The sequence below is a fragment of the Hydractinia symbiolongicarpus genome, chromosome 9, assembly GCF_029227915.1.
Source record: "Hydractinia symbiolongicarpus strain clone_291-10 chromosome 9, HSymV2.1, whole genome shotgun sequence".
Lineage (NCBI taxonomy): Eukaryota > Metazoa > Cnidaria > Hydrozoa > Anthoathecata > Hydractiniidae > Hydractinia > Hydractinia symbiolongicarpus.
The window spans coordinates 9,292,284-9,312,564 of NC_079883.1; the positions used below are offsets into that span (position 1 = coordinate 9,292,284).

The 20,281-nt window shown below is 40.5% G+C and overlaps 15 non-coding genes across 15 annotated transcripts; 4 read left to right on the plus strand and 11 right to left on the minus strand.

Moving 5' to 3' along the window:
• The first annotated feature begins 1,484 nt into the window (after positions 1-1,484).
• Positions 1,485-1,603, plus strand: LOC130661604 (5S ribosomal RNA). Its single transcript, XR_008988782.1, has one exon. It is a non-coding gene; the product is annotated as a 5S ribosomal RNA (ribosomal RNA).
• Positions 1,604-1,931: 328 nt separating this feature from the next.
• LOC130659870 (U1 spliceosomal RNA) lies at positions 1,932-2,096 on the minus strand. The gene has a single exon (XR_008987073.1). It is a non-coding gene; the product is annotated as a U1 spliceosomal RNA (small nuclear RNA).
• Positions 2,097-2,281: 185 nt separating this feature from the next.
• On the minus strand, positions 2,282-2,473 carry LOC130660917 (U2 spliceosomal RNA). Its single transcript, XR_008988114.1, has one exon. It is a non-coding gene; the product is annotated as a U2 spliceosomal RNA (small nuclear RNA).
• A 322-nt stretch (positions 2,474-2,795) lies between these two features.
• Positions 2,796-2,868, minus strand: Trnar-acg (transfer RNA arginine (anticodon ACG)). The gene has a single exon. It is a non-coding gene; the product is annotated as a tRNA-Arg (tRNA).
• A 4,468-nt stretch (positions 2,869-7,336) lies between these two features.
• On the plus strand, positions 7,337-7,455 carry LOC130661606 (5S ribosomal RNA). The gene has a single exon (XR_008988783.1). It is a non-coding gene; the product is annotated as a 5S ribosomal RNA (ribosomal RNA).
• A 328-nt stretch (positions 7,456-7,783) lies between these two features.
• LOC130659871 (U1 spliceosomal RNA) lies at positions 7,784-7,948 on the minus strand. Its single transcript, XR_008987075.1, has one exon. It is a non-coding gene; the product is annotated as a U1 spliceosomal RNA (small nuclear RNA).
• Positions 7,949-8,133: 185 nt separating this feature from the next.
• LOC130661481 (U2 spliceosomal RNA) lies at positions 8,134-8,326 on the minus strand. The gene has a single exon (XR_008988673.1). It is a non-coding gene; the product is annotated as a U2 spliceosomal RNA (small nuclear RNA).
• A 322-nt stretch (positions 8,327-8,648) lies between these two features.
• On the minus strand, positions 8,649-8,721 carry Trnar-acg (transfer RNA arginine (anticodon ACG)). The gene has a single exon. It is a non-coding gene; the product is annotated as a tRNA-Arg (tRNA).
• Positions 8,722-13,189: 4,468 nt separating this feature from the next.
• Positions 13,190-13,308, plus strand: LOC130661607 (5S ribosomal RNA). The gene has a single exon (XR_008988784.1). It is a non-coding gene; the product is annotated as a 5S ribosomal RNA (ribosomal RNA).
• A 328-nt stretch (positions 13,309-13,636) lies between these two features.
• Positions 13,637-13,801, minus strand: LOC130659872 (U1 spliceosomal RNA). Its single transcript, XR_008987076.1, has one exon. It is a non-coding gene; the product is annotated as a U1 spliceosomal RNA (small nuclear RNA).
• A 185-nt stretch (positions 13,802-13,986) lies between these two features.
• Positions 13,987-14,178, minus strand: LOC130660919 (U2 spliceosomal RNA). The gene has a single exon (XR_008988115.1). It is a non-coding gene; the product is annotated as a U2 spliceosomal RNA (small nuclear RNA).
• A 322-nt stretch (positions 14,179-14,500) lies between these two features.
• Positions 14,501-14,573, minus strand: Trnar-acg (transfer RNA arginine (anticodon ACG)). Its single transcript has one exon. It is a non-coding gene; the product is annotated as a tRNA-Arg (tRNA).
• Positions 14,574-19,041: 4,468 nt separating this feature from the next.
• Positions 19,042-19,160, plus strand: LOC130661608 (5S ribosomal RNA). The gene has a single exon (XR_008988785.1). It is a non-coding gene; the product is annotated as a 5S ribosomal RNA (ribosomal RNA).
• A 328-nt stretch (positions 19,161-19,488) lies between these two features.
• Positions 19,489-19,653, minus strand: LOC130659873 (U1 spliceosomal RNA). Its single transcript, XR_008987077.1, has one exon. It is a non-coding gene; the product is annotated as a U1 spliceosomal RNA (small nuclear RNA).
• Positions 19,654-19,838: 185 nt separating this feature from the next.
• On the minus strand, positions 19,839-20,030 carry LOC130660920 (U2 spliceosomal RNA). The gene has a single exon (XR_008988116.1). It is a non-coding gene; the product is annotated as a U2 spliceosomal RNA (small nuclear RNA).
• Between the last annotated feature and the right edge of the window lie 251 nt (positions 20,031-20,281).

The following is a 20,281-nucleotide window of genomic DNA, read 5'->3' on the forward strand; positions in this document are numbered from 1 at the left end:
TGTACTTGTCTTTTCTGCAAGTACAGCTAATAATACGTATGAAAAGTGAAGCTAATCCACACACACATGGGGAAGTATTTTAAATGTAGGCTAGTGTTCTTAAGCACATTATTTAGAAGTTTTATTAACTTCGGTTAACTTGTAGTGACGCCAAGTAAATGTTTTTTTAAAGATGTGTGGTCTTAAAAAAGACCGTTTGTGTTTGGTAGACGTTGGTTTACTTGCTGCTTGTGTATTTTGTGACGGCTTTTGTTCCTTCACTGACTGCGTGTTTTGCAAGTTCTCCAGGCAAGAGAAGACGTACTGCGGTTTGAATTTCACGAGAAGAGATGGTCGACTTTTTGTTTTGAAGAGCCAAACGCGAAGCTTCGGAAGCAATGCGCTCAAAGATGTCGTTGACAAATGAGTTCATGATGCTCATAGCTTTGCTTGAAACTCCGACATCTGGGTGAACTTGTTTCAAAACATTGTAGATGTAAATAGCATAACTTTCCTTTCTCTTTCTCTTGCGTTTCTTTTCACCAGTTCCACCAATCTTTCCTCCTTTTTTGCCGGCTCTTTTTTCACCTTTCTTGGCTACTTTAGGTGCCTGTTTTCCTCCTTTAGCTGCTGCGTCAGACATGGTTAAAAATTTTTGCTACTTAACTTGTAAATAAGCATTAAACTGCAAGTCAAAACTTTTTGTTTATAAGTAAAAAAATCGGATCGAATTCGATCCGAAAACGCCGATACGCAATTTAATTGGTTAAAAAAAAAATCTTTTGTTTAATACTTAATTATGATTGGTTAAAAAAACATGATTTCGATCCTATTTTTATGATGAAAAAACGAGTAAAGTTTATTTCGTTAACACTTACGTTAAATATTCGTACGTTTTTGTATTAACTTACAAATCAAATCGCAGTTATGTCTGGACGTGGAAAAGGTGGAAAAGCTAAGGCTAAAGCCAAGACAAGATCCTCAAGAGCTGGACTTCAATTTCCAGTCGGTAGAGTGCATAGATTCCTTCGTAGAGGGCACTATGCTAACCGAATTGGATCTGGAGCACCAGTTTACTTAGCAGCCGTCTTGGAATATTTATCTGCTGAGATATTGGAGTTGGCTGGTAACGCAGCAAGAGACAACAAAAAAGCTAGGATTATTCCAAGACATTTACAATTGGCTGTTCGTAATGATGAAGAATTAAACAAACTTTTGAGCGGTGTAACCATTGCAGCTGGTGGTGTTTTGCCAAACATTCAAGCTGTCTTACTCCCAAAGAAGAACGACAAAGGACAGAAGAAGTAAACCGCTACACTCAGAAAACAACGGCTATTTTTATAGCCACACATCTTTAAAAAAACATTGTTTTTTTCACAAAACTATAACCTTAAAGTCTAATAGATAATCCATGCATACGCCTTGTCCTAAGTAACTCAAAGAAATTAAATAAAAAAATTTGATCACAACGTCAAAATAAATTGCACGTATTTGCACCTACTAATGTCTACGGCCATACCACGATGAACACACCCGTTCTCGTCTGATCACGGAAGTTAAGCATCGTCGGGCCGGGATAGTACTTGGATGGGGGACCGCCTGGGAACTCCCGGTGTCGTAGGCTTTTCATTTTCATTTGCTGTGATATATTTCTTGTTATAACAATTAAGGAACGTGGCGGTTGTTGAAAGTGTTTCCTATGACATTTTCCTACGACATTTTCAGGTGATAGTACGAGAAAAAAGAGCTTTCAAATGCATACAAACTCGATCTATTGCCGATCATCCAATAACCCTGACGGAATGGCAAATAAAATAAAATTCCGCCGCCTTCCGAGGACTTATATCGCAATCACGTTTCGTAACAGCCAAGCGAGGTTTTACCTTAGCGTTTAAGTCACCACCGACATTTGGCCGCGCAACTTTTCTAAGCTCATTCATTTTGACTTAAGGAGGGGGCGAGCGCGGACGCAGGCCCCCACTACCAGAAATTGTACGGTCGAGTTACTGACGTTTGCAGTAATCGCAGAGGTCAGCCCAAGCGTAGTGCAATGCAAGAGCCTCACTCTGGAAGAAAACCCTCATTGATCAGTCTTTACTTCCCCGTCAGGTAAGTATGAGTTGGAACTGCACCGTAGCATGAGGGTACCCTTCAAAGTTTGTTAATGCTTGTGGCTTGAGTGTGTTATAAACTGCCGTGTCGCGGGGCATAGGCTGTATTCTCCCCCAGTGTACGCGTTTTGTTCCCGCCGTAGACTATGCAGAGTGCCGTCGGAAAGAGGACTGCTATTATTCTTTTATTGCTTATGTGGGCCGCCATCGGTAATAGTGCAACACCAAGGCAACCCGTGGTCACGGCGTGAATGAATCCACCTCCATGACCCAAGGCCAAAAATCAGATTAATATACTGACCATTCAGAGAATGGCCTACCAGATATTAAACTGATAAGAACAGATACTACACTTGATCTTAGCCATTAGGCCGAGAAGCGATAAAGAACAAGCGTTGCCATGATAGGCATCGTCCACACACCGTAACTGCTTGTGGAGCATGTCACGTTACTGTAAAGCTTACAACTGTCACCGCGTACGGATGGACGGCGACATAGTAAAAATCACGGCTGTTGATTTAGCCGTAGGATGGAGAGCGACTGTAGCGAGTGGATGGTAACTTACATGAATGCTAACAAAGGCGACGATACTAAGTGCGTGATATTACTTTCCAATATGTCTGCGTACATTCCGTTTATCAACGCATTACGCCAGAACGTGCGCGCGCGTTACACAGTAGACCATGCAGCCGAAATGCGACAGTGCGACCCTGCCAGGAGTCGAACCTGGAATCCCCTGATTCGTAGTCAGATGCCTTATCCATTGGGCCACAGGGCCATGCTTATGACTTCGCCCCATCGTCATTTTGGCTTGCGCATTCGTTTTACTTACGACAGAATTCTTCGTGTTTGTAGCCATGAAAGAAAGGGACTTCTGTGAGTGAATTTTTTTACTGTGGTCTAATAAAAAAGTCGAAACGCAGTGCCCAATATATGAATTGCTCCTAATAGCCGGAAACAGGCCGTGTCGATGATGTAGGCCGACATACGCAACGCAAACCAAAGAACGCTTTATGAAAATCCTAACACGAGCGCGGAAGAAGCCCAAATTAACAGACTAGATGTAATGCTGAAGACCTCAAACTCCAGCAGCTTCTCTTGCAGACTATTGCGTCGTACTACAAATAAAAATTAACATGCTTTCGCATAGTCGCGGCACCCAAAACGGACATTATACGATGTACAGAAACACACATTTCTGTTTTCGCGCCAAATCAATTCCCGGGAGTGGTACTTTTACGTCCGCATACTTCGCACCGTCTTAAATTATATCTCATTTACACGGTAATGTTTAGTATACTTCTACTGTGATAACAAGCATCGTTTATCGTTGGATTGTTGTAAGAAAACATTAAAAATGAGTGAAGCAGCTTCTCCAAAGAAAATCGCACCCAAGAAGAAACCTGCTGCAAAGAAGACAGCTGATCACCCTAAATATGTGGACATGATCAAGGCTGCTATCGCTACCCTAAAGGAACGCGGTGGTTCATCTCGCCAAGCTATTACAAAATATATTCATGCAAATTACAAAGTTGCTGAAAACTCAGATCATCATCTGAAAATGGCTCTTAAACGAGGAGTAACATCAGGCGATTTGATTCAAACTAAAGGCACTGGTGCTTCTGGATCATTCAAGCTAGGTCAGGTAAAAAAAGAAAAACCTAAGAAAAAGGCCGCAGCAAAAAAGCCAACGGCAAAGAAGCCTACTGCAAAGAAAAGTACACCAAAAAAGAAGCCAGCAAAGAAGAGCACGCCAAAGAAAGCAGCAAAGAAGCCTGCCACAAAGAAAGCCTCGGCTAAGAAACCAGCAGCTAAGAAACCCACAAAGAAGCCTGTTGCTAAAAAACCTGCAGCAAAGAAGGTCAAAAAGACTCCCAAAAAGGCAGCAAAGAAGACCGCAAAAAAATAATTTGTGTGTATCTGGCTATTACATTAACAAACGGCTATTTTTATAGCCACACATTTACAAAAAAACATTATCTTGGTACAAAGTTAAACTTGTTTAAGTCACTTAAACAGTTAAAAAAGAGTAAATTTAAGATTAGATTCCCTAAGTTTAAGTATTTTCGTTTTTAAATTTCTTATTTTCTTGCTTTTACTTTTCTTGCCCTTCATATTTTTAACATTGTCAAACTTTATGTAGCATAAAATTTTTATGTAGCATAAAATTTAAACAGAAAGCAGGACAAAGTTTGATATAAAAAGCTAGCCGTAATATTTTTTATGGATGTGTGGCTATAAAAATAGCCGTTTTTTGTTTGGTAAGATGCTTAGGCACGTTCCCCACGAATTCTTCTTGCCAACTGGATGTCTTTAGGCATGATTGTAACTCGTTTTGCGTGAATGGCACACAAGTTAGTATCCTCGAACAAGCCAACAAGGTACGCTTCAGAAGCCTCTTGCAGAGCCATAACGGCTGTGCTCTGGAATCGCAGATCTGTTTTGAAGTCCTGAGCAATTTCTCGCACAAGACGCTGGAAAGGCAACTTGCGGATCAAGAGCTCGGTTGACTTCTGGTATCTTCTGATTTCTCTGAGAGCAACTGTACCAGGTCTGTAACGATGTGGTTTTTTCACTCCTCCAGTAGCTGGTGCGCTTTTCCTCGCAGCTTTAGTGGCGAGTTGTTTTCGTGGAGCCTTTCCTCCAGTAGATTTACGTGCAGTTTGCTTTGTACGAGCCATATTTTAAGAAGTCGATGTAGTACGGATACACAAGACGGTCTAAAATGCACTATCGCGCCAAAGTTTTATTTCTCATATTGATTGACAGCTAAGGTTCAAAACAAACCATTTGATTGGTGCTAAGAAAGTAATTTCTGATTGGCTGCATAATGACATTACGCTCATTACTTTAACATTTTTATAAAATCTGTGTTTTTTGGCTACGGGAAAACGGCTGTATCTTCTGATACACAAAAGCTTTTGACTTTTTTTTTTTTTAGTAAGTAGCAGAAGGTTTGGCGAATTCCAACGATGCCAAATTTATTGCCTTACTGAAACATTAAGACCACGAATTTTTAAAAAAACTACAGTTTTACTTAAAAAAATGTACAAAATGTTCGGAACATTTTGTAATGACGCAACTCTATTGGTTAATTAGGGTGTTTCCACGAGCAGTAGGTAATTTTATGGCCTCTTTTTAAAGCTGTCTGAATTCTGTTAACTCAAACGTTGTTTTTGTACTCGTTCTGTACGCAACTATATCAATATGTCTGGACGCGGAAAAGGAGGTAAAGGATTGGGAAAAGGAGGTGCTAAACGTCACCGAAAAATTCTTCGTGATAACATTCAGGGAATCACAAAACCTGCTATTCGGCGTCTTGCTCGACGAGGTGGTGTCAAACGTATCTCTGGCCTTATCTATGAGGAAACCAGAGGTGTACTGAAGGTTTTCTTAGAGAATGTTATTCGTGATGCTGTAACCTACACAGAGCACGCTAAACGCAAGACCGTTACCGCTATGGATGTTGTTTATGCCTTAAAACGTCAAGGAAGAACTCTTTACGGATTCGGAGGTTAAGCGTTGTCATTGCTCAACAAAAACGGCTATTTTTATAGCCACAAATCTTTTAAAACATTACTTTGTGCACGCTTCCAAATTACACAATGTGTAAAGTCTTGTCACAGTTACATTTATTGCTATACGATACTATGTCATATATGACACAAAAAAAATTTAGAAATACTTTGTAGGGTTAATTTGCCTGGGAGTGTTTCCGTGAAAAGCTGGGTTAAGTTAAATGTAAGCAATAACATGGATCAATGTACTTGTCTTTTCTGCAAGTACAGCTAATAATACGTATGAAAAGTGAAGCTAATCCACACACACATGGGGAAGTATTTTAAATGTAGGCTAGTGTTCTTAAGCACATTATTTAGAAGTTTTATTAACTTCGGTTAACTTGTAGTGACGCCAAGTAAATGTTTTTTTAAAGATGTGTGGTCTTAAAAAAGACCGTTTGTGTTTGGTAGACGTTGGTTTACTTGCTGCTTGTGTATTTTGTGACGGCTTTTGTTCCTTCACTGACTGCGTGTTTTGCAAGTTCTCCAGGCAAGAGAAGACGTACTGCGGTTTGAATTTCACGAGAAGAGATGGTCGACTTTTTGTTTTGAAGAGCCAAACGCGAAGCTTCGGAAGCAATGCGCTCAAAGATGTCGTTGACAAATGAGTTCATGATGCTCATAGCTTTGCTTGAAACTCCGACATCTGGGTGAACTTGTTTCAAAACATTGTAGATGTAAATAGCATAACTTTCCTTTCTCTTTCTCTTGCGTTTCTTTTCACCAGTTCCACCAATCTTTCCTCCTTTTTTGCCGGCTCTTTTTTCACCTTTCTTGGCTACTTTAGGTGCCTGTTTTCCTCCTTTAGCTGCTGCGTCAGACATGGTTAAAAATTTTTGCTACTTAACTTGTAAATAAGCATTAAACTGCAAGTCAAAACTTTTTGTTTATAAGTAAAAAAATCGGATCGAATTCGATCCGAAAACGCCGATACGCAATTTAATTGGTTAAAAAAAAAATCTTTTGTTTAATACTTAATTATGATTGGTTAAAAAAACATGATTTCGATCCTATTTTTATGATGAAAAAACGAGTAAAGTTTATTTCGTTAACACTTACGTTAAATATTCGTACGTTTTTGTATTAACTTACAAATCAAATCGCAGTTATGTCTGGACGTGGAAAAGGTGGAAAAGCTAAGGCTAAAGCCAAGACAAGATCCTCAAGAGCTGGACTTCAATTTCCAGTCGGTAGAGTGCATAGATTCCTTCGTAGAGGGCACTATGCTAACCGAATTGGATCTGGAGCACCAGTTTACTTAGCAGCCGTCTTGGAATATTTATCTGCTGAGATATTGGAGTTGGCTGGTAACGCAGCAAGAGACAACAAAAAAGCTAGGATTATTCCAAGACATTTACAATTGGCTGTTCGTAATGATGAAGAATTAAACAAACTTTTGAGCGGTGTAACCATTGCAGCTGGTGGTGTTTTGCCAAACATTCAAGCTGTCTTACTCCCAAAGAAGAACGACAAAGGACAGAAGAAGTAAACCGCTACACTCAGAAAACAACGGCTATTTTTATAGCCACACATCTTTAAAAAAACATTGTTTTTTTCACAAAACTATAACCTTAAAGTCTAATAGATAATCCATGCATACGCCTTGTCCTAAGTAACTCAAAGAAATTAAATAAAAAAATTTGATCACAACGTCAAAATAAATTGCACGTATTTGCACCTACTAATGTCTACGGCCATACCACGATGAACACACCCGTTCTCGTCTGATCACGGAAGTTAAGCATCGTCGGGCCGGGATAGTACTTGGATGGGGGACCGCCTGGGAACTCCCGGTGTCGTAGGCTTTTCATTTTCATTTGCTGTGATATATTTCTTGTTATAACAATTAAGGAACGTGGCGGTTGTTGAAAGTGTTTCCTATGACATTTTCCTACGACATTTTCAGGTGATAGTACGAGAAAAAAGAGCTTTCAAATGCATACAAACTCGATCTATTGCCGATCATCCAATAACCCTGACGGAATGGCAAATAAAATAAAATTCCGCCGCCTTCCGAGGACTTATATCGCAATCACGTTTCGTAACAGCCAAGCGAGGTTTTACCTTAGCGTTTAAGTCACCACCGACATTTGGCCGCGCAACTTTTCTAAGCTCATTCATTTTGACTTAAGGAGGGGGCGAGCGCGGACGCAGGCCCCCACTACCAGAAATTGTACGGTCGAGTTACTGACGTTTGCAGTAATCGCAGAGGTCAGCCCAAGCGTAGTGCAATGCAAGAGCCTCACTCTGGAAGAAAACCCTCATTGATCAGTCTTTACTTCCCCGTCAGGTAAGTATGAGTTGGAACTGCACCGTAGCATGAGGGTACCCTTCAAAGTTTGTTAATGCTTGTGGCTTGAGTGTGTTATAAACTGCCGTGTCGCGGGGCATAGGCTGTATTCTCCCCCAGTGTACGCGTTTTGTTCCCGCCGTAGACTATGCAGAGTGCCGTCGGAAAGAGGACTGCTATTATTCTTTTATTGCTTATGTGGGCCGCCATCGGTAATAGTGCAACACCAAGGCAACCCGTGGTCACGGCGTGAATGAATCCACCTCCATGACCCAAGGCCAAAAATCAGATTAATATACTGACCATTCAGAGAATGGTCCTACCAGATATTAAACTGATAAGAACAGATACTACACTTGATCTTAGCCATTAGGCCGAGAAGCGATAAAGAACAAGCGTTGCCATGATAGGCATCGTCCACACACCGTAACTGCTTGTGGAGCATGTCACGTTACTGTAAAGCTTACAACTGTCACCGCGTACGGATGGACGGCGACATAGTAAAAATCACGGCTGTTGATTTAGCCGTAGGATGGAGAGCGACTGTAGCGAGTGGATGGTAACTTACATGAATGCTAACAAAGGCGACGATACTAAGTGCGTGATATTACTTTCCAATATGTCTGCGTACATTCCGTTTATCAACGCATTACGCCAGAACGTGCGCGCGCGTTACACAGTAGACCATGCAGCCGAAATGCGACAGTGCGACCCTGCCAGGAGTCGAACCTGGAATCCCCTGATTCGTAGTCAGATGCCTTATCCATTGGGCCACAGGGCCATGCTTATGACTTCGCCCCATCGTCATTTTGGCTTGCGCATTCGTTTTACTTACGACAGAATTCTTCGTGTTTGTAGCCATGAAAGAAAGGGACTTCTGTGAGTGAATTTTTTTACTGTGGTCTAATAAAAAAGTCGAAACGCAGTGCCCAATATATGAATTGCTCCTAATAGCCGGAAACAGGCCGTGTCGATGATGTAGGCCGACATACGCAACGCAAACCAAAGAACGCTTTATGAAAATCCTAACACGAGCGCGGAAGAAGCCCAAATTAACAGACTAGATGTAATGCTGAAGACCTCAAACTCCAGCAGCTTCTCTTGCAGACTATTGCGTCGTACTACAAATAAAAATTAACATGCTTTCGCATAGTCGCGGCACCCAAAACGGACATTATACGATGTACAGAAACACACATTTCTGTTTTCGCGCCAAATCAATTCCCGGGAGTGGTACTTTTACGTCCGCATACTTCGCACCGTCTTAAATTATATCTCATTTACACGGTAATGTTTAGTATACTTCTACTGTGATAACAAGCATCGTTTATCGTTGGATTGTTGTAAGAAAACATTAAAAATGAGTGAAGCAGCTTCTCCAAAGAAAATCGCACCCAAGAAGAAACCTGCTGCAAAGAAGACAGCTGATCACCCTAAATATGTGGACATGATCAAGGCTGCTATCGCTACCCTAAAGGAACGCGGTGGTTCATCTCGCCAAGCTATTACAAAATATATTCATGCAAATTACAAAGTTGCTGAAAACTCAGATCATCATCTGAAAATGGCTCTTAAACGAGGAGTAACATCAGGCGATTTGATTCAAACTAAAGGCACTGGTGCTTCTGGATCATTCAAGCTAGGTCAGGTAAAAAAAGAAAAACCTAAGAAAAAGGCCGCAGCAAAAAAGCCAACGGCAAAGAAGCCTACTGCAAAGAAAAGTACACCAAAAAAGAAGCCAGCAAAGAAGAGCACGCCAAAGAAAGCAGCAAAGAAGCCTGCCACAAAGAAAGCCTCGGCTAAGAAACCAGCAGCTAAGAAACCCACAAAGAAGCCTGTTGCTAAAAAACCTGCAGCAAAGAAGGTCAAAAAGACTCCCAAAAAGGCAGCAAAGAAGACCGCAAAAAAATAATTTGTGTGTATCTGGCTATTACATTAACAAACGGCTATTTTTATAGCCACACATTTACAAAAAAACATTATCTTGGTACAAAGTTAAACTTGTTTAAGTCACTTAAACAGTTAAAAAAGAGTAAATTTAAGATTAGATTCCCTAAGTTTAAGTATTTTCGTTTTTAAATTTCTTATTTTCTTGCTTTTACTTTTCTTGCCCTTCATATTTTTAACATTGTCAAACTTTATGTAGCATAAAATTTTTATGTAGCATAAAATTTAAACAGAAAGCAGGACAAAGTTTGATATAAAAAGCTAGCCGTAATATTTTTTATGGATGTGTGGCTATAAAAATAGCCGTTTTTTGTTTGGTAAGATGCTTAGGCACGTTCCCCACGAATTCTTCTTGCCAACTGGATGTCTTTAGGCATGATTGTAACTCGTTTTGCGTGAATGGCACACAAGTTAGTATCCTCGAACAAGCCAACAAGGTACGCTTCAGAAGCCTCTTGCAGAGCCATAACGGCTGTGCTCTGGAATCGCAGATCTGTTTTGAAGTCCTGAGCAATTTCTCGCACAAGACGCTGGAAAGGCAACTTGCGGATCAAGAGCTCGGTTGACTTCTGGTATCTTCTGATTTCTCTGAGAGCAACTGTACCAGGTCTGTAACGATGTGGTTTTTTCACTCCTCCAGTAGCTGGTGCGCTTTTCCTCGCAGCTTTAGTGGCGAGTTGTTTTCGTGGAGCCTTTCCTCCAGTAGATTTACGTGCAGTTTGCTTTGTACGAGCCATATTTTAAGAAGTCGATGTAGTACGGATACACAAGACGGTCTAAAATGCACTATCGCGCCAAAGTTTTATTTCTCATATTGATTGACAGCTAAGGTTCAAAACAAACCATTTGATTGGTGCTAAGAAAGTAATTTCTGATTGGCTGCATAATGACATTACGCTCATTACTTTAACATTTTTATAAAATCTGTGTTTTTTGGCTACGGGAAAACGGCTGTATCTTCTGATACACAAAAGCTTTTGACTTTTTTTTTTTTTAGTAAGTAGCAGAAGGTTTGGCGAATTCCAACGATGCCAAATTTATTGCCTTACTGAAACATTAAGACCACGAATTTTTAAAAAAACTACAGTTTTACTTAAAAAAATGTACAAAATGTTCGGAACATTTTGTAATGACGCAACTCTATTGGTTAATTAGGGTGTTTCCACGAGCAGTAGGTAATTTTATGGCCTCTTTTTAAAGCTGTCTGAATTCTGTTAACTCAAACGTTGTTTTTGTACTCGTTCTGTACGCAACTATATCAATATGTCTGGACGCGGAAAAGGAGGTAAAGGATTGGGAAAAGGAGGTGCTAAACGTCACCGAAAAATTCTTCGTGATAACATTCAGGGAATCACAAAACCTGCTATTCGGCGTCTTGCTCGACGAGGTGGTGTCAAACGTATCTCTGGCCTTATCTATGAGGAAACCAGAGGTGTACTGAAGGTTTTCTTAGAGAATGTTATTCGTGATGCTGTAACCTACACAGAGCACGCTAAACGCAAGACCGTTACCGCTATGGATGTTGTTTATGCCTTAAAACGTCAAGGAAGAACTCTTTACGGATTCGGAGGTTAAGCGTTGTCATTGCTCAACAAAAACGGCTATTTTTATAGCCACAAATCTTTTAAAACATTACTTTGTGCACGCTTCCAAATTACACAATGTGTAAAGTCTTGTCACAGTTACATTTATTGCTATACGATACTATGTCATATATGACACAAAAAAAATTTAGAAATACTTTGTAGGGTTAATTTGCCTGGGAGTGTTTCCGTGAAAAGCTGGGTTAAGTTAAATGTAAGCAATAACATGGATCAATGTACTTGTCTTTTCTGCAAGTACAGCTAATAATACGTATGAAAAGTGAAGCTAATCCACACACACATGGGGAAGTATTTTAAATGTAGGCTAGTGTTCTTAAGCACATTATTTAGAAGTTTTATTAACTTCGGTTAACTTGTAGTGACGCCAAGTAAATGTTTTTTTAAAGATGTGTGGTCTTAAAAAAGACCGTTTGTGTTTGGTAGACGTTGGTTTACTTGCTGCTTGTGTATTTTGTGACGGCTTTTGTTCCTTCACTGACTGCGTGTTTTGCAAGTTCTCCAGGCAAGAGAAGACGTACTGCGGTTTGAATTTCACGAGAAGAGATGGTCGACTTTTTGTTTTGAAGAGCCAAACGCGAAGCTTCGGAAGCAATGCGCTCAAAGATGTCGTTGACAAATGAGTTCATGATGCTCATAGCTTTGCTTGAAACTCCGACATCTGGGTGAACTTGTTTCAAAACATTGTAGATGTAAATAGCATAACTTTCCTTTCTCTTTCTCTTGCGTTTCTTTTCACCAGTTCCACCAATCTTTCCTCCTTTTTTGCCGGCTCTTTTTTCACCTTTCTTGGCTACTTTAGGTGCCTGTTTTCCTCCTTTAGCTGCTGCGTCAGACATGGTTAAAAATTTTTGCTACTTAACTTGTAAATAAGCATTAAACTGCAAGTCAAAACTTTTTGTTTATAAGTAAAAAAATCGGATCGAATTCGATCCGAAAACGCCGATACGCAATTTAATTGGTTAAAAAAAAAATCTTTTGTTTAATACTTAATTATGATTGGTTAAAAAAACATGATTTCGATCCTATTTTTATGATGAAAAAACGAGTAAAGTTTATTTCGTTAACACTTACGTTAAATATTCGTACGTTTTTGTATTAACTTACAAATCAAATCGCAGTTATGTCTGGACGTGGAAAAGGTGGAAAAGCTAAGGCTAAAGCCAAGACAAGATCCTCAAGAGCTGGACTTCAATTTCCAGTCGGTAGAGTGCATAGATTCCTTCGTAGAGGGCACTATGCTAACCGAATTGGATCTGGAGCACCAGTTTACTTAGCAGCCGTCTTGGAATATTTATCTGCTGAGATATTGGAGTTGGCTGGTAACGCAGCAAGAGACAACAAAAAAGCTAGGATTATTCCAAGACATTTACAATTGGCTGTTCGTAATGATGAAGAATTAAACAAACTTTTGAGCGGTGTAACCATTGCAGCTGGTGGTGTTTTGCCAAACATTCAAGCTGTCTTACTCCCAAAGAAGAACGACAAAGGACAGAAGAAGTAAACCGCTACACTCAGAAAACAACGGCTATTTTTATAGCCACACATCTTTAAAAAAACATTGTTTTTTTCACAAAACTATAACCTTAAAGTCTAATAGATAATCCATGCATACGCCTTGTCCTAAGTAACTCAAAGAAATTAAATAAAAAAATTTGATCACAACGTCAAAATAAATTGCACGTATTTGCACCTACTAATGTCTACGGCCATACCACGATGAACACACCCGTTCTCGTCTGATCACGGAAGTTAAGCATCGTCGGGCCGGGATAGTACTTGGATGGGGGACCGCCTGGGAACTCCCGGTGTCGTAGGCTTTTCATTTTCATTTGCTGTGATATATTTCTTGTTATAACAATTAAGGAACGTGGCGGTTGTTGAAAGTGTTTCCTATGACATTTTCCTACGACATTTTCAGGTGATAGTACGAGAAAAAAGAGCTTTCAAATGCATACAAACTCGATCTATTGCCGATCATCCAATAACCCTGACGGAATGGCAAATAAAATAAAATTCCGCCGCCTTCCGAGGACTTATATCGCAATCACGTTTCGTAACAGCCAAGCGAGGTTTTACCTTAGCGTTTAAGTCACCACCGACATTTGGCCGCGCAACTTTTCTAAGCTCATTCATTTTGACTTAAGGAGGGGGCGAGCGCGGACGCAGGCCCCCACTACCAGAAATTGTACGGTCGAGTTACTGACGTTTGCAGTAATCGCAGAGGTCAGCCCAAGCGTAGTGCAATGCAAGAGCCTCACTCTGGAAGAAAACCCTCATTGATCAGTCTTTACTTCCCCGTCAGGTAAGTATGAGTTGGAACTGCACCGTAGCATGAGGGTACCCTTCAAAGTTTGTTAATGCTTGTGGCTTGAGTGTGTTATAAACTGCCGTGTCGCGGGGCATAGGCTGTATTCTCCCCCAGTGTACGCGTTTTGTTCCCGCCGTAGACTATGCAGAGTGCCGTCGGAAAGAGGACTGCTATTATTCTTTTATTGCTTATGTGGGCCGCCATCGGTAATAGTGCAACACCAAGGCAACCCGTGGTCACGGCGTGAATGAATCCACCTCCATGACCCAAGGCCAAAAATCAGATTAATATACTGACCATTCAGAGAATGGCCTACCAGATATTAAACTGATAAGAACAGATACTACACTTGATCTTAGCCATTAGGCCGAGAAGCGATAAAGAACAAGCGTTGCCATGATAGGCATCGTCCACACACCGTAACTGCTTGTGGAGCATGTCACGTTACTGTAAAGCTTACAACTGTCACCGCGTACGGATGGACGGCGACATAGTAAAAATCACGGCTGTTGATTTAGCCGTAGGATGGAGAGCGACTGTAGCGAGTGGATGGTAACTTACATGAATGCTAACAAAGGCGACGATACTAAGTGCGTGATATTACTTTCCAATATGTCTGCGTACATTCCGTTTATCAACGCATTACGCCAGAACGTGCGCGCGCGTTACACAGTAGACCATGCAGCCGAAATGCGACAGTGCGACCCTGCCAGGAGTCGAACCTGGAATCCCCTGATTCGTAGTCAGATGCCTTATCCATTGGGCCACAGGGCCATGCTTATGACTTCGCCCCATCGTCATTTTGGCTTGCGCATTCGTTTTACTTACGACAGAATTCTTCGTGTTTGTAGCCATGAAAGAAAGGGACTTCTGTGAGTGAATTTTTTTACTGTGGTCTAATAAAAAAGTCGAAACGCAGTGCCCAATATATGAATTGCTCCTAATAGCCGGAAACAGGCCGTGTCGATGATGTAGGCCGACATACGCAACGCAAACCAAAGAACGCTTTATGAAAATCCTAACACGAGCGCGGAAGAAGCCCAAATTAACAGACTAGATGTAATGCTGAAGACCTCAAACTCCAGCAGCTTCTCTTGCAGACTATTGCGTCGTACTACAAATAAAAATTAACATGCTTTCGCATAGTCGCGGCACCCAAAACGGACATTATACGATGTACAGAAACACACATTTCTGTTTTCGCGCCAAATCAATTCCCGGGAGTGGTACTTTTACGTCCGCATACTTCGCACCGTCTTAAATTATATCTCATTTACACGGTAATGTTTAGTATACTTCTACTGTGATAACAAGCATCGTTTATCGTTGGATTGTTGTAAGAAAACATTAAAAATGAGTGAAGCAGCTTCTCCAAAGAAAATCGCACCCAAGAAGAAACCTGCTGCAAAGAAGACAGCTGATCACCCTAAATATGTGGACATGATCAAGGCTGCTATCGCTACCCTAAAGGAACGCGGTGGTTCATCTCGCCAAGCTATTACAAAATATATTCATGCAAATTACAAAGTTGCTGAAAACTCAGATCATCATCTGAAAATGGCTCTTAAACGAGGAGTAACATCAGGCGATTTGATTCAAACTAAAGGCACTGGTGCTTCTGGATCATTCAAGCTAGGTCAGGTAAAAAAAGAAAAACCTAAGAAAAAGGCCGCAGCAAAAAAGCCAACGGCAAAGAAGCCTACTGCAAAGAAAAGTACACCAAAAAAGAAGCCAGCAAAGAAGAGCACGCCAAAGAAAGCAGCAAAGAAGCCTGCCACAAAGAAAGCCTCGGCTAAGAAACCAGCAGCTAAGAAACCCACAAAGAAGCCTGTTGCTAAAAAACCTGCAGCAAAGAAGGTCAAAAAGACTCCCAAAAAGGCAGCAAAGAAGACCGCAAAAAAATAATTTGTGTGTATCTGGCTATTACATTAACAAACGGCTATTTTTATAGCCACACATTTACAAAAAAACATTATCTTGGTACAAAGTTAAACTTGTTTAAGTCACTTAAACAGTTAAAAAAGAGTAAATTTAAGATTAGATTCCCTAAGTTTAAGTATTTTCGTTTTTAAATTTCTTATTTTCTTGCTTTTACTTTTCTTGCCCTTCATATTTTTAACATTGTCAAACTTTATGTAGCATAAAATTTTTATGTAGCATAAAATTTAAACAGAAAGCAGGACAAAGTTTGATATAAAAAGCTAGCCGTAATATTTTTTATGGATGTGTGGCTATAAAAATAGCCGTTTTTTGTTTGGTAAGATGCTTAGGCACGTTCCCCACGAATTCTTCTTGCCAACTGGATGTCTTTAGGCATGATTGTAACTCGTTTTGCGTGAATGGCACACAAGTTAGTATCCTCGAACAAGCCAACAAGGTACGCTTCAGAAGCCTCTTGCAGAGCCATAACGGCTGTGCTCTGGAATCGCAGATCTGTTTTGAAGTCCTGAGCAATTTCTCGCACAAGACGCTGGAAAGGCAACTTGCGGATCAAGAGCTCGGTTGACTTCTGGTATCTTCTGATTTCTCTGAGAGCAACTGTACCAGGTCTGTAACGATGTGGTTTTTTCACTCCTCCAGTAGCTGGTGCGCTTTTCCTCGCAGCTTTAGTGGCGAGTTGTTTTCGTGGAGCCTTTCCTCCAGTAGATTTACGTGCAGTTTGCTTTGTACGAGCCATATTTTAAGAAGTCGATGTAGTACGGATACACAAGACGGTCTAAAATGCACTATCGCGCCAAAGTTTTATTTCTCATATTGATTGACAGCTAAGGTTCAAAACAAACCATTTGATTGGTGCTAAGAAAGTAATTTCTGATTGGCTGCATAATGACATTACGCTCATTACTTTAACATTTTTATAAAATCTGTGTTTTTTGGCTACGGGAAAACGGCTGTATCTTCTGATACACAAAAGCTTTTGACTTTTTTTTTTTTTAGTAAGTAGCAGAAGGTTTGGCGAATTCCAACGATGCCAAATTTATTGCCTTACTGAAACATTAAGACCACGAATTTTTAAAAAAACTACAGTTTTACTTAAAAAAATGTACAAAATGTTCGGAACATTTTGTAATGACGCAACTCTATTGGTTAATTAGGGTGTTTCCACGAGCAGTAGGTAATTTTATGGCCTCTTTTTAAAGCTGTCTGAATTCTGTTAACTCAAACGTTGTTTTTGTACTCGTTCTGTACGCAACTATATCAATATGTCTGGACGCGGAAAAGGAGGTAAAGGATTGGGAAAAGGAGGTGCTAAACGTCACCGAAAAATTCTTCGTGATAACATTCAGGGAATCACAAAACCTGCTATTCGGCGTCTTGCTCGACGAGGTGGTGTCAAACGTATCTCTGGCCTTATCTATGAGGAAACCAGAGGTGTACTGAAGGTTTTCTTAGAGAATGTTATTCGTGATGCTGTAACCTACACAGAGCACGCTAAACGCAAGACCGTTACCGCTATGGATGTTGTTTATGCCTTAAAACGTCAAGGAAGAACTCTTTACGGATTCGGAGGTTAAGCGTTGTCATTGCTCAACAAAAACGGCTATTTTTATAGCCACAAATCTTTTAAAACATTACTTTGTGCACGCTTCCAAATTACACAATGTGTAAAGTCTTGTCACAGTTACATTTATTGCTATACGATACTATGTCATATATGACACAAAAAAAATTTAGAAATACTTTGTAGGGTTAATTTGCCTGGGAGTGTTTCCGTGAAAAGCTGGGTTAAGTTAAATGTAAGCAATAACATGGATCAATGTACTTGTCTTTTCTGCAAGTACAGCTAATAATACGTATGAAAAGTGAAGCTAATCCACACACACATGGGGAAGTATTTTAAATGTAGGCTAGTGTTCTTAAGCACATTATTTAGAAGTTTTATTAACTTCGGTTAACTTGTAGTGACGCCAAGTAAATGTTTTTTTAAAGATGTGTGGTCTTAAAAAAGACCGTTTGTGTTTGGTAGACGTTGGTTTACTTGCTGCTTGTGTATTTTGTGACGGCTTTTGTTCCTTCACTGACTGCGTGTTTTGCAAGTTCTCCAGGCAAGAGAAGACGTACTGCGGTTTGAATTTCACGAGAAGAGATGGTCGACTTTTTGTTTTGAAGAGCCAAACGCGAAGCTTCGGAAGCAATGCGCTCAAAGATGTCGTTGACAAATGAGTTCATGATGCTCATAGCTTTGCTTGAAACTCCGACATCTGGGTGAACTTGTTTCAAAACATTGTAGATGTAAATAGCATAACTTTCCTTTCTCTTTCTCTTGCGTTTCTTTTCACCAGTTCCACCAATCTTTCCTCCTTTTTTGCCGGCTCTTTTTTCACCTTTCTTGGCTACTTTAGGTGCCTGTTTTCCTCCTTTAGCTGCTGCGTCAGACATGGTTAAAAATTTTTGCTACTTAACTTGTAAATAAGCATTAAACTGCAAGTCAAAACTTTTTGTTTATAAGTAAAAAAATCGGATCGAATTCGATCCGAAAACGCCGATACGCAATTTAATTGGTTAAAAAAAAAATCTTTTGTTTAATACTTAATTATGATTGGTTAAAAAAACATGATTTCGATCCTATTTTTATGATGAAAAAACGAGTAAAGTTTATTTCGTTAACACTTACGTTAAATATTCGTACGTTTTTGTATTAACTTACAAATCAAATCGCAGTTATGTCTGGACGTGGAAAAGGTGGAAAAGCTAAGGCTAAAGCCAAGACAAGATCCTCAAGAGCTGGACTTCAATTTCCAGTCGGTAGAGTGCATAGATTCCTTCGTAGAGGGCACTATGCTAACCGAATTGGATCTGGAGCACCAGTTTACTTAGCAGCCGTCTTGGAATATTTATCTGCTGAGATATTGGAGTTGGCTGGTAACGCAGCAAGAGACAACAAAAAAGCTAGGATTATTCCAAGACATTTACAATTGGCTGTTCGTAATGATGAAGAATTAAACAAACTTTTGAGCGGTGTAACCATTGCAGCTGGTGGTGTTTTGCCAAACATTCAAGCTGTCTTACTCCCAAAGAAGAACGACAAAGGACAGAAGAAGTAAACCGCTACACTCAGAAAACAACGGCTATTTTTATAGCCACACATCTTTAAAAAAACATTGTTTTTTTCACAAAACTATAACCTTAAAGTCTAATAGATAATCCATGCATACGCCTTGTCCTAAGTAACTCAAAGAAATTAAATAAAAAAATTTGATCACAACGTCAAAATAAATTGCACGTATTTGCACCTACTAATGTCTACGGCCATACCACGATGAACACACCCGTTCTCGTCTGATCACGGAAGTTAAGCATCGTCGGGCCGGGATAGTACTTGGATGGGGGACCGCCTGGGAACTCCCGGTGTCGTAGGCTTTTCATTTTCATTTGCTGTGATATATTTCTTGTTATAACAATTAAGGAACGTGGCGGTTGTTGAAAGTGTTTCCTATGACATTTTCCTACGACATTTTCAGGTGATAGTACGAGAAAAAAGAGCTTTCAAATGCATACAAACTCGATCTATTGCCGATCATCCAATAACCCTGACGGAATGGCAAATAAAATAAAATTCCGCCGCCTTCCGAGGACTTATATCGCAATCACGTTTCGTAACAGCCAAGCGAGGTTTTACCTTAGCGTTTAAGTCACCACCGACATTTGGCCGCGCAACTTTTCTAAGCTCATTCATTTTGACTTAAGGAGGGGGCGAGCGCGGACGCAGGCCCCCACTACCAGAAATTGTACGGTCGAGTTACTGACGTTTGCAGTAATCGCAGAGGTCAGCCCAAGCGTAGTGCAATGCAAGAGCCTCACTCTGGAAGAAAACCCTCATTGATCAGTCTTTACTTCCCCGTCAGGTAAGTATGAGTTGGAACTGCACCGTAGCATGAGGGTACCCTTCAAAGTTTGTTAATGCTTGTGGCTTGAGTGTGTTATAAACTGCCGTGTCGCGGGGCATAGGCTGTATTCTCCCCCAGTGTACGCGTTTTGTTCCCGCCGTAGACTATGCAGAGTGCCGTCGGAAAGAGGACTGCTATTATTCTTTTATTGCTTATGTGGGCCGCCATCGGTAATAGTGCAACACCAAGGCAACCCGTGGTCACGGCGTGAATGAATCCACCTCCATGACCCAAGGCCAAAAATCAGATTAATATACTGACCATTCAGAGAATGGCCTACCAGATATTAAACTGATAAGAACAGATACTACACTTGATCTTAGCCATTAGGCCGAGAAGCGATAAAGAACAAGCGTTGCCATGATAGGCATCGTCCACACACCGTAACTGCTTGTGGAGCATGTCACGTTACTGTAAAGCTTACAACTGTCACCGCGTACGGATGGACGGCGACATAGTAAAAATCACGGCTGTTGATTTAGCCGTAGGATGGAGAGCGACTGTAGCGAGTGGATGGTAACTTACATGAATGCTAACAAAGGCGACGATACTAAGTGCGTGATATTACTTTCCAATATGTCTGCGTACATTCCG